Raw genomic sequence first — 12,967 nt, 5'->3', positions numbered from 1 at the left:
ACGTCGGGCTCTGTGCTGACGGCTCAGAGCCTGGAGCCTGTTTCAGATTCTGTGTCTCCCTCTCTCTGACCCTCCCCCATTCATGCTCTGTCTCTCTCTGTCTCAAAAGTAAATAAACGTTAAAAAAAAAAAACCCATAAATTTTGAACTTGCTAATCTCCCAACTATTGCACTGAGGGAGTTTTTAGTGCCTTCAAAGCTGAGGTTCTGGGCTATTCTAAGCTATTGACTTTGCATAGGGGACCCCTGAATAAGAAGGGTGAGAAGGCGCAGGGAAAGACCATCTCATTTCATGAAGCAAACTGATAGAACACATTCTGTGTACATTATGTTATAATTCTCAGCGCAGTACTAAAAGCTCCTGAAAGAAAATTCTTTGTGCACCAAGCAAATTACTCTGATCAAGAGAAGGAACTTCCAAGTGGTGGACATAAAAAGCAACACTGCGAATATTCTATATAATAGATAATAATGAGATGTCCAGCTTATAGTCACCAAAGCTGGTTGACTCCTGTCCCACAGCTGGTAAACAAGCCCAACAAGCTCTGTCTGTCCAGCCAAAGTAATTGGTCCAAGGGCAGACATCTGGACTACACAAGAACATCCTATAAATTTTCTAAAGTGGATCCAAGGGAAGAGCCCCTTTCTGGCAGTGAGGCTTAGGAGCTTTTGGTGGCCATGCTCCCACTATGCTGAGGCAACAAGTCTGCAGTGGAAGAGAGTCACAGACTGTAGGTATCTCTGGCAGGTCCAGGTCTCAGGTTCCAACTAGCCCTGAGGCTGTCAACCCTGCCTTTCCTGTAGTTATGTAAAAAGGATCTGTCACCTATCAGTAAATTTCCCTTTGTCTACAGGTCAAGCTGAGGTTTTATCACTTGCAATCAAGAGACTACTGATTAAAATGAGGTGGAGCCCAGAAAAGATCTATCAGGATAACAAACTCAAAGGGCTGAAGCCAGAGGGTAGTTAAAATGGAGATGAAGGAAGTGACCTGGGTACAAGACAGCAGACCAGAGAGAGCTGCTCAGCCTAAAGGCAGTCACATTCAAAAGTATTCAAATTCAGTGATTTTTAGAACATGCCTGTCAGACACACAACAAACACAAATCATCCATTGCTGATCTGGGTCCTTGGACTCCCACCTTGCAGCCTGTGGATACACTAGAAAAGGACAGCTTTTGCCTGAGTCAGTCCCTCCTCCCTCCTCCGACCACCGGGATTAGCTGAACTCACACCAGCAAGAGCTCCATGGCCCTTCACCTGCTCTTCTGCAGTACGCCTCAACGCTAAGAACTACTTTTCAAGTTTATTTATTTATTCTGAGAGACGGAGAGAGTGAGCAGGGGAGGGGCAGAGAGAGAGGGAGAGAGTTCCAAGCAGGCCGTGCACTGTTAGTGCAGGCCCCAGTGCAGAGCTCGAATTCACCAACTGTGAGATCATGACCTGAGCTGAAACCAGGAGTCAGATGTTCAACCCACTAAGCCACCCAGGTACCCTGCTAGGAACTACTTTTTTATTTTTTAAATAATGTTCATTTATTTTTGAGAGAGAGAGAGCGCACAAGCAGGGGAGGGGCAGAGAGAGAGAGAGAGGGAGACGCAGAATCGGAAGCAAGCTCCAAGCTGTGAGCACAGAGCCCCACACGGGGCTCGAACTCACGAACTGCGAGATCATGACACCAACCAAAGTCAGACGCTTAACCGAATGAGCCACCCAGGCACCCCGGAACTACTTTTTAAAAGTCGGATGCGAATCCTGGCTGTGACACTTAGTTGAGTATCTATGCCTCAGTTTCCTTATCAATACAATGGGGATAGTTATAGGCTCAATCTCCTATAACACAGAAATTAATACACTTAGAATGATGCCTTTTTGGATTGTTAGTAAATATTGTAAAAGCATTCGCGGCCATTATTATCACTTGTTCCTTCTTGTGTGTTGAATTTTAGATTGTGCAAGACAGGAAACAGTTATTTTTTTTTCAATTTTTTTTAATGTTTATTTATTTTTGAGAGAGAGACAGAGCATGAGCAGAGGCGGGGAAGAGAGAGAGGGAGACACAGAATCCGAAGCAGGCTCCAGGCTCTGAGCTGCCAGCACAGAGCCTGACGCAGAGCTCGAACCCATGAACCATAAGATCATGACCTGAGACAAAGTTGGATGCTCAACCGACTGAGCCACCCAGCCGCCCCAGAAACTATTATTTAATGGCTGCTCATTGTACTTGTCACTTAGTAGGTACCTTTAAAATAACTCATTTATCCTCACGTAGTGTTAATAATAGCCTCCCCCATTTACTGTGCACTTACTCTTTGTTAGGAACTGAACAGTCTTTCTCTCTACCCTCCCCATAATGAAAGCTTTGTTGTTATCTGCATTGTGCAGATAAGCGACCTGAGTATTCTGGAAGTGAATTCACTTGCCCAAAGGCTTAGGTCACAGTGAGGATTAAAAGCCTTATGTATTTGGCTCACGTGCTTAATCATGCCACACTGCCTCTCCAAGAGATAGTTGGCATTAACCTATGAAGAAGCTCAGGTTTTAAAGAAGTCTAATTTGTCGTAGAGCATATAACTTATAGGTGGAAACATCTGGCTATGAACCACTATCCAACTTCAAAGTCCAAGCTTTCTCTTCTATTCAGATAATACTGAGGAGTGAGAACCACATGGATCTGTGACCGTTTCCATTGATTTGTGGGAAATATGAAAAACCACCATATGGAGGGTCCTTTATAAAGCTAAATCTATGCAAGTTCAAGGACTACCCTTTAAGACTGTGCCCTCCCTAAATTTGCAGTGTTAAAACGGCTCTTCTTATGTGACATTATGATAATGATATATGGTAGTAATGGGGATGGGAGGGGAGGGGAGACTTCAATAGGTTGAGCCCTCTGAAATCCCTGTTACTTGACCATTTCTTGACTTAGAAAATGACAGACTCATATGCTCCAAACTACTATTACTTTGGTTTTCATTACTTAGCCAAATAATAATAATAATAATAATAATAATAATAATAATAATAATTCTACATTCTCAACATTCTTTTGAAAATTTTCTGGTCTGTGAAATCCCAGTGTCTGAAAAAAATATACTTTGCTTCATGTTGTGTCCGTAGACTTAAGCAGACTTTGTAAACGATTTGATGAAAGCAGACAAGGAGAGACATTAGTAAAAGCTGACTGTGGTTTTGAACCTGGATACATAGGAGGTTGATATTGTCTCTAATTTTTAAAATAATAACATGGAAAAAAACATGAAAAAAAAATAGATTTGTAGAGGAAGATAATGAGTGCAGTGTAGGATTTTAACTTGTAAGAGAATAACATGCTGTGTGATTTCTGATACATGTTCAGTTTATCGATTTTTTATTTTCCTTTAAAAACATATTAAAAGGTTTTAAAAAATTTTTTAAATATTTATTTTTCAGAGAGAGAGAGAACACACACAAGTGGGGGGAAGGGCAGAAAGAGAGAGAGAGGGAGACACAGAATCTGAAGCAGGCTCCAGGCTCTGAGCTGTCAGCACAAAGCCTGATGCGGGCGTGAACCCACAAACTGCGATATCATGACCTGAGCACAAGTGAGACACTTAACCAACTGAGCTACCCAGGTGCCCCTAAAAAACATTTTAAGTGAAATATAATTGACACCAGTTTATCAATTTTGACTACTAGGGTTTATTAAAAATGATTCCTAAGTGTTTTTAAAGTGCTGGTATCCAAGTTTGGAAAAACAGCTTAAAATGTGTTTTTGATAAAAAATAAAAAATAAATAAATAAAATGTGTTTTTGATGATTGTAGGTCTCAAGTCCAGTCTGGAATTGTCAGATGTATATCCTCTTCACTTTTAAAACAACTGAACTATGTACTTTAAATCCATTTTATCCCCAATTTGTAGTTCATCAAGAACTGCAGGGTTTTAGTTTGGATAGGGTAGCAGATGTCACTGTGAAAATCGTATTTTCTGTTTCAGATCCAACATGAAAACCGCTTCTATAGCAAGAGCCTAGGAATTCCCTTGTAAGGAGCCAAAGAGAAGAATATGTCTGAGTCAGCACTGGCCTCTCTTTTGTGACAGTATGCAAATTGCCAATGGCAGAGTTCAAGTGCATTCAAATATGTGGCATTTTTCACAGCTCATTGTACTTTATATCTTGTATTTCTGAAAATCACTTGAGATTTGCCTACATGATAAATTTCCCTTTCCTGGTCATAAAAAAGATGACAGATTTACAATCAAGTCAATTTCCTTCACAAAAGTCACAAGAGGAAAGTTTTGGGGTTTTTCCTCCGTTCTCTCTCCCTCTGTATCATAAATGAAGAAGATACTGTAGAGACATGATGGTAATAGGTAAAGTAATCTCAGGAACTCAAAGACGGCACAGAGAGAGGTATACGATTTCCCATCGTCGGGACATCGGGACACAAATTCCCATCGTCGACACCTGCTGGCTTGCTTTCATTCCCTTTAACTGGTCTGCTGTGAAGACTTGTTAGGTGAAATTCAATTTGCCAGGAAGGAAGCTATTATCAGATTTTTCTACACTGAGAAAATAATCTTCCAATCATAATTATTAGCGCTAAGAACCCAGAGAAGGAAAATGAGGCCCTGGCTGAGCCTAGAACTCAGACTTTCTTAGCTGTGCTTAGTGTCTTAATTCCAGAACTTATCAGAAACATAGAGGTGCTCACACGTGGTTCTCTGAGTCTGCAAAATTTTCACTTCTCTGGGCAAGTCTTATTTGTCACGATAATTTTAAGGTCCTATAATCTAAAACCCATATTAATTATCTTATATTTCAGAGGGAGCAGAAATTAAGCAAGTTTGTATTAAAGGCCTTTTATGTCCCAGACACAGTGAGCCACGGGACATATCAGTGAGCAAGACACATGAATCTTACCTCGAAAGTACTTTCAGAACTGCTGAGAAAAAATATGGCAGCTTAACACTTTCACAGTATTTCCTATGTGCATCAAAAGGCATCCGAGGTGTATTAATTTCTATGTTATATGAGATCGAGCCTATTACCGTCCCCATTGTATTGATAAAGAAACTGAGGCACAGAGACTCCACTAAGTGTCACAGCCAGGATTCGCATCCGACTTTTAAAAAGTAGTTCCGGGCGCCTGGGTGGCTCATTCGGTTAAGCGTCTGACTTCGGTTGGTGTCATGATCTCGCAGTTCGTGAGTTCGAGCCCCGTGTGGGGCTCTGTGCTCACAGCTTGGAGCTTGCTTCCGATTCTGCGTCTCCCTCTCTCTCTCTCTCTGCCCCTCCCCTGCTTGAGCTTGTCCCCTCTCTCTCTCTCTCTCTCTCGATCTCAAAAATAAATATATAAATGTTTTTAAAAACATGCCTGTCAGACACAGGCTACAAGGTGGGAGTCCAAGGACCCAGATCAGCAATGGATGATTTGTGTTTGTTGTGTGTCTGACAGGCGTGTTCTAAAAATCACTGAATTTGAATACTTTTGAATGTGACTACCTTTAGGCTGAGCAGCTCTCTCTACTTTGCTGTCTTATACCCAGCCCAGTTCATTCATCCTTCCCCACAAATGTGGGGAACCTTTCTCCTTGGTTCCTTTCCTCAGTAACAGCACCCAGCTGGCACCCAGCCAGTCAGCTTGCACCGATGCATGTTAGAGTCAGTCCTAGCCCTCCTCTTCCTCCATCAACTTTCATCATTGTTATTCTAACAACTTTTTAACTCTCTCCCTGTCTTCAGTTTTGACTTTTTCTAAAGGATTCTTTTCAGGGCATTCAGAAGAATCTTTTCAAATGGCTACTCTCATCATCATCCCCAGTTAAAACCACTCCAAAGGCTTCCTTCCCTTGGTCCACAAGGCCTTCCACCATTCACCCCTGTCCACTTCTTGGCTTTCACCTCCCACCACTCCACCTGCACAGCCACAGCTCTGTCTCCAGTATTAGACCAGGGACGCAGACTCAGGTGTTTACAGGTGTGGGGATATGGGAAGCAGGCTGGGGTGGGGAAATGGTGTTAAAGTAGGGACAGAAGGGGGGCCTGGGTGGCTCAGTCGGTTAAGCCTCCGACTCTTGGTTTCGGGCTCAGGTCACGATCTCACAGGTCCCTGGGATCGAGCCCCTCATCAGGCTGTGTGCTGACAGCATGGAGCCTGCTTGGGATTCTAGCTCCCTTTCTCTCTCTCTTTGCTCCTCCCCTGCTTGCTCTCTCTCAAAATAAATAAATGAACTTAAAAAAAAAAAAAGTAGGGACAGAAATAAACTGCAACTGCATAATTGATTCATGGGGCAGCTTAGAATGCTGGTCTGTTTTTAAGAGAAAAGAGAAACCAGGATTTTTATGTGAAAATCTGATTTATAAAAATTAGCTCAAACATCTTTTAAAAAAAAAAAAATTTTTTTTTTTTTTTTTTTTTTTTTTTTTTTGAGAGAGAATGATTGGAGGAGGGGCAGAGAGAGAGGAGGACAGAGGATCTGAAGCAGGCTCTGCACTGACACCAGAGAACCCAGCTCAGTGCTCAAACTCGTGAACCATGAGTTCATGACCTGAGCCAAAGCTGGAAGTTTAACCGACTGAGCCACCCAGGCAACCCTAGCTCAAACGTCTTAAGAGCACATCATAGAGGCGAAATGAGATCTGGATCCAACTCTGAGAGCCAGTTTGTGACCTCTGCATCAGACTTAATGTGGTGTACATTATCTGAATTGTCAGACCTAATGTGGTGTACATCATGTGAATTATTAAGTGAATAAAAGAGGTCTTATGTATTTATTTATTAAAGGAACAGGGCACCCTGTGTTTCTTTTTTAAAATGCTTGCTTGCTTGCTTGCTTGTTTGTTTATTTATTTATTTATTTATTTATTTATTTATTTAGAGAGAGAGAGAGAGAGAGTGAGCAAGCAGGGGAGGTGCAGAGAGAGAGAGATCCCAAGAAGCCGGCTCTAAGCAGTCAGCACAGAGTCCGACTTGGGGCTCAAACTCACAAACCATGATGTCATGACCTGAGCTGAAACTGAGTCAGTTGTAACCAACTGAGCCACCCAGATGCTCCGAAAGAGGTCTTATTTATCTTTACATTTCCAGAGCTCGACACATCACAGGTTCTCCGGAAATATGCACTGAATAAAGAGAGTCCTAGCACAGGTAGATTTTATATAGGCAGTATCTGGCGTTAACAACAGCTACATTACGGAGCCCTTCCTGCATGCCAAGCACTGTGTTGAGTGTTTCAGTCCTCACAACAGAGAGGTGGACATCCTCCTCCATTTTTGGATGAAGACTGCAGATAGGACAAGTCACTTTTCCTAGTGAATAGCAGAGGCAAAATCTAAGTCTGTTCAGACTTCAGAGTCCACAATTTATATCTGATAGCTTTTTTCATCTGAAAAAGCAAGTACTATCAGGCCATTTGGATAGTATCCGTAACACTCAACACTGATTTTTCAATAGGTAGGTTTGAAAACTTTATATGGATCAAGCATATCTAGTAGAGAGTAAACAGTGTTCCTAAAATGTTGCTATTGCAGCTGGTGTGGACTCAAATGGTAAAATGCACTGCCTGTTACAGTGTGAATTTCCATGTCACAGCTCATTTAGGTTAGTGATAGTAATTCAGAAAAAACTCATGTTTCCCCAGGCATCTTGCTACCCCATAAATTCCAAAATCTCCACAAAGAAGCCAGAGGTAGAATGCCACCTTGAGCTGACTGAAATGCTCTCATTTTTCTATTCTTGCCCAGAGGATCAGAAATATTTCACAATGAAAGACAACAGTAAAAACCATTGCAGACAGTTGGAAAAATCTAAACATTTTGAAAAATTTTGAAAAATCTAAGATGATATCAAGGCTGCTGTATCAGATCTGTGACGACAAGGATCATTTGACACAGAGACACATAGACTGTATTGTTGCTAAGCAGTTTCATAAATTGGGAAAGAACGCGGAGCACATCTGTTGGGGGCATTTCCTAGCAGGTTTATCGTGGGCTGCTGGCCAAGTCCTGGGAGGATGCTTGTTCTCAAGACCCAGATGGTGCAACAATTGCCATTTAAATAGCTCTAAACCTGCCTTCAGAGGAAAGTCTTAAAAAACACATACAGCAGGAGGTTTGCATACTGAGGGCAAGAAAGGTAAATTCTTTTACTGGCAACTTCCTGTGGAACTTGGTAAACACACATACTGCCTTGCTGTGTATTAAGGTCTTTGCATAGACAAGAGTATGAGAATACATAGTTGTCGCCGCCTCTCATGGATGGCCACTGTTATAATGAACCTCCAGGGAGCCAGTCAGCATCGATTCTGGTCCCTGTCCAACCTAGTCACCACATCACAGCTACAGTTCAGAGTCACCTTCTAAAGCCCTGCATGGCCTCCCATTGCTTTCGGCGAAGAGATCACCTCATTAACACGGTCTGGCTCCAGTTTGGTTTCCGTCTCACCAGTTCTGGCAACCAAGGCCTTTCATACTCTCAACGTTGAAGTTTAAGATTTAGACAAAATTACAAAGTTCAGATCCCAATGTAACTTTCTTGCTGTCCCTTGACTTCAGTATTGTTCTACGTCTGTATCTCTCTCAAAGGTGGTAGTGCACAGTGGTTTACAGACTAGCTTCCAGCCTCACAGTGCATGGACCTGGATCCAGGCTTCACTGGGTGATTATTTAATGTTTCCGTGCCTCAGTTTCCTCATCTCTTATATGGGGAAAATACTAGCACTAACCTCATAGGACTGTTAATGTAATTGAGCTTAGAATAATGCCTAGCACATAGGCTTTCAATAAATACTGTTATGATTACAATTTGCATTTTTCAGGTTGAAAAATTCAGTTTTCTAAGTTACACCTTGATGCTTCAACTTACAACAGTTATTCCTTATGTGGCTAGCCCTAAATGTTTTATTTTATTTTATTTTATTTTATTTTATTTTATTTTATTTTATTTTATTTTATTTTAATTTTTTAAATGTTTACTTTTGAGAGACAGTGAGACAACAGCATGAACGGGGGAGGGGCAGAGAGACAGGGAGACACAGAATCCAAAGCAGAATCCAAAGCAGGCTCCAGGCTCTGAGCTGTCAGCACAGAGCCGGGCGCGGGGCTCGAACTCACGAACTGCAAGATCGTCACCTGAGTGGAAGTTGGACGTTCAACCGACTGACCTACCTGGGTGCCCCAAAATGTTTTAATCAGAATAACAGCAAGGGGGCACGCCTGGGTGGCTCAGTTGGTTGAGCATCCAACTTCGTCTCAGGTCACGATCTTACGGCTTGTGAGTTCGAGCGCCGTGATGGGCTCTGTGCTGACAGCTCAGAGCCTGGAGCCTGCTTTGGATTCTGTGTCTCCCTCTTTTTCTGCCCCTCTCTTACTCACACTCTGTCTCGCTCTCAAAAAATAACTAAACATTGGGAGGGAGCCAAAACATAAGAGACTCTTAAAAACTGAGAACAAACTGAGGGTTGATGGGGGGGTGGCAGGGAGGGGAGGGTGGGTGAGGGATATTGAGGAGGGTACCTGTTGGGATGAGCACTGGGTGTTGTATGGAAACCAATCTGACAATAAATTTCATATTTAAAAAAAATAAACACTAAAAAAATTAAAAATAAATAACAGCATCATCATTGTCAACAAGTCACCGCTGCACAGAGATCCCAGCATACTCTGGCATGGTTCTGCATAGCACCTTATAGCTGGTACCTCCTCAATTCTCACAACTGTGGTTTCTTTCTCCCATTTTATAGATGCAGAAACTGAGGCACAGAAAGGTTAAGTGCCTAAGGTTATATTGCTCATAAATGGTAGAATCAAGACTTGAATCCCAGTAGCCTAGTTCCAGTGTTTGTACTCTTGATAATTTAGTTATATGGCCTCAAAAGAGTATAATGTATTAACACAGATATTCTCAACATGATAAAAAACATAGGTTGATATCCAAAAGATTAAAATAATCACTTTAGGGATTCATGACCCTCTATGTCCAATGCCAGGGGGTCAAGGAACCTTCAGGATGAGCCCTAGCTCTTCCAATTTTCAGTTCTGTGATCTTTCACTAAGCAGATTACAGTCTCATCTGTAAGTCTGGGGTAAATAATTCCTGCCCTACTTTTTTTTTTTTTTTTTTTTTTTTTACATAGGCTTATTTTGGAGATAAAATTTAATAAGACCACGAACTAAATATCATTTTAGAAAAAAATTTAGATATTAAAAAATTAAGCAAATGAGATAATAGATGACACTTTGATTTGCAAATCACAAAGCTCTATGCAGATAGCTTTTGAAAAGTTCCTTTCAAAGGGCTTAAAAAACAGTCTTAACAGGCTCTCACCTAGACTTCTGAAATAGATTCCAGACACTTTCCTGCCTCCAGTCTCTCACAAGTGGAATCTGTTTCACAAACCATCATCTGATCAGTTGTCTAAAAACAAGTTATTCTCCCTTTAAAAATATTTTAGAGAAAGCCAATACCTACTGAAGTTATTATAAACTCCTTGGCTGTAAGTCTGGGGACCACTGAGATATGGACCAAAGCCAACCATAACTGAACAGTGGAAACAGTACTGGAATGTGTTGACCCATGGCTTGGTCTTAGCTCTGAAAACAGGGAATCTTAAAGAAATAATTTAATAGCTCTCTGAAGTACAGTTTCTCATAGGTAGCACCTTGTTTCTACATGAATATAGGCAGCTACTGAGACACTGATTGAACACTGAGCACATAAGGATGAATAAATTCATCTATAATTCACATACATACATAGGAAGGAGCATACAGTTCCTTCAGTTCTGTGATTCTACTGTTCAAATTGTATCGGCCACTGTTGCTCTACAAAAACCCAACCCTTACTCACTATTCCATAATCCACACTGATTTAGCTGCTAAACTTTCTATTTACGCCAACCTCACCTTTCAACTGCATTCTCGTCTTCAGAGGTTTACCTTAAAGGTCACATTCTAAGAAACCTTCCCTAATCCCTGAATGAGATGGTTTTCCTTCCATTTTTGAACACGTGCAACATAGCGTTTTCTTGTTATTTAATCTACTTTTGCATGTGTGGTTTTCTAGATGCAAATTCTTTTATCCTCACTGATTCTAGAGGGTCAACTGCTGAAGAGCAAGGCTTGTGTGTTTCTCCTGATCACTCCTGCAGGGGTCAGCATAGTGTCTGATGGGACATATGTGCTGCCTTAGGAAGCAAGCAACTTTTGGAGGGTTAGGGCTTACTGTTTCCCACTGTCTTGACATAAACAGGGGTGAGAAGAGTTAAGACCCATACAGATGATATGCTGTCCTCTGACCAGATGCACTGGGCAATAATCCTAGGATGGTGTAGCAACCCAGAGGAGCTTGTATCAATCTTATAATAGAAATTGTCATGATGACTAGTGATGATTAATAGTTATTAATACTTTATAATAAGACTAAGTTGCACCACATGAAATTCTTACCTACAGAAACAGCTATTTCTTATGACCAAATCTAATATTTTGCTAATTTCTTATTTATTCTCCTCCCCCTACTCATTCCGAAAAGAGTCCACAAGAAAACAAGCATTTTTGTACATTTTATTCACTGTTGTATTTCTAGTGCCTGGAACATAGTGGCATTCAACAAATATTTGTTGACTTAAGGAATGAACTTGCTAAACACCAACTATTTGCCTTATACTCTATTACATGATTTATTCCTTATAGCCCTTGTGTTTCCTCATAATATCCTGATTACTACTCTCCTTCAGGTGAAAAAACTGGGGCTTGGTGAGGTCAAGTAACATGTCCAAGACCACATTCTTATTAACTAATGTTTTATGGTACGCCATCTATACTTATGCTATAAAAGTTGTTTAAATCTAGGCTATCTTTCCTCTCTGAACTAGACAATGCATAGATTCTACTGGAAACAGAATTATAAAATACTAAAAAGAGAGGAGGGAGGTGTGGAGGAGAGGGGAGGGAAAAAGAAAGAGATAGCAGTCAGTGGGTATGGGGAAGAGTTCCATCTTGGTGAAATGCAGTATAAAAAAATATTTAAAAATTACCCTTAGCCCTTTAAGTCCTCTGCCCGAGGGGGGGGGGTCCCTTCAATTGTCTTGACACTTAGAGCCCCATCACTGGCATTGCTTTCTTGGGAACAGCGAGTGGATAATGGATGGCTTTTGCCTATAGCCTACAAGTGAACCTCATTGGACTACCAGACTTTTCTAGCAAGCAGATAAGAAAGTGTTTTCATCATTTTTACCATTTCCTCTGTGGATGAAGTTGGTGGCCTCTACTAACAAAACCCTGTTGCTTTACAATACTTTTCCTTAACCTATCTGTGGAGATACAGTGCCCCCCAAAACCAAGGTAACAGTATTTTTATTTGTATTTTTTTAAAAGTTTATTTACTTATTTTGAGAGAGAGAGAGAGCGTGCTCACACATGCACACATGCACAGGAGGTGGAGGGACGGAGAGAGAGACAGAATCCCAAACAGGCTCCGCACTCTCAGCATGGAGCCCAATGCAGGGCTCGAACTCACAAACCTTGAGATCATAACCTGAGCCAAAACCAAGAGTTGGAAGCTTAACTGACTGGGCCACCCAGGTGCCCCAATAGTATTTTTAAATGAAGGAACTCTGAGTTCAAAATTTGTTGATGTTACTCATTCCCCTTCTGTACAAATATGCTGTTTATCTTTCATAAAGGAAACAGTGTAACCTTGAAACATCTTGCTCAAGAACAATGGTCATAATCCATTAGTCCTAGTGTTCTTGATGCCAGGGTCCTTGGGTCCCATTTACAACTGGCCCAGGAGTAGCCCACTGTCATTTCCACTTTTGCTGAAATGTCCTTTCCCTTCAGCCTGAATCAGTTTCTTTTCTAGGACACAGAATCTAAGACAGTCCCAATATATATTTTCTAAAAGTTGAAAGAAGATAAACGATTTCTCAAACTCCCTGAAGTAAAATGAACAACTCTGTGCTGCCATAAAATCAGGGTGACC

The 12,967-nt window shown here is 41.3% G+C and overlaps 1 protein-coding gene across 1 annotated transcript in view; it reads right to left on the bottom strand.

Annotated features, from left to right (window-relative positions):
* Positions 1–12,967, bottom strand: part of PATJ (PATJ crumbs cell polarity complex component) — a 363,753-nt gene that overhangs the window by 79,290 nt on the left and 271,496 nt on the right. The window lies entirely within an intron of this gene.

Source organism: Panthera leo, chromosome C1, assembly GCF_018350215.1.
Source record: "Panthera leo isolate Ple1 chromosome C1, P.leo_Ple1_pat1.1, whole genome shotgun sequence".
Lineage (NCBI taxonomy): Eukaryota > Metazoa > Chordata > Mammalia > Carnivora > Felidae > Panthera > Panthera leo.
This window is presented reverse-complemented; position numbering and strand designations above follow the sequence as displayed.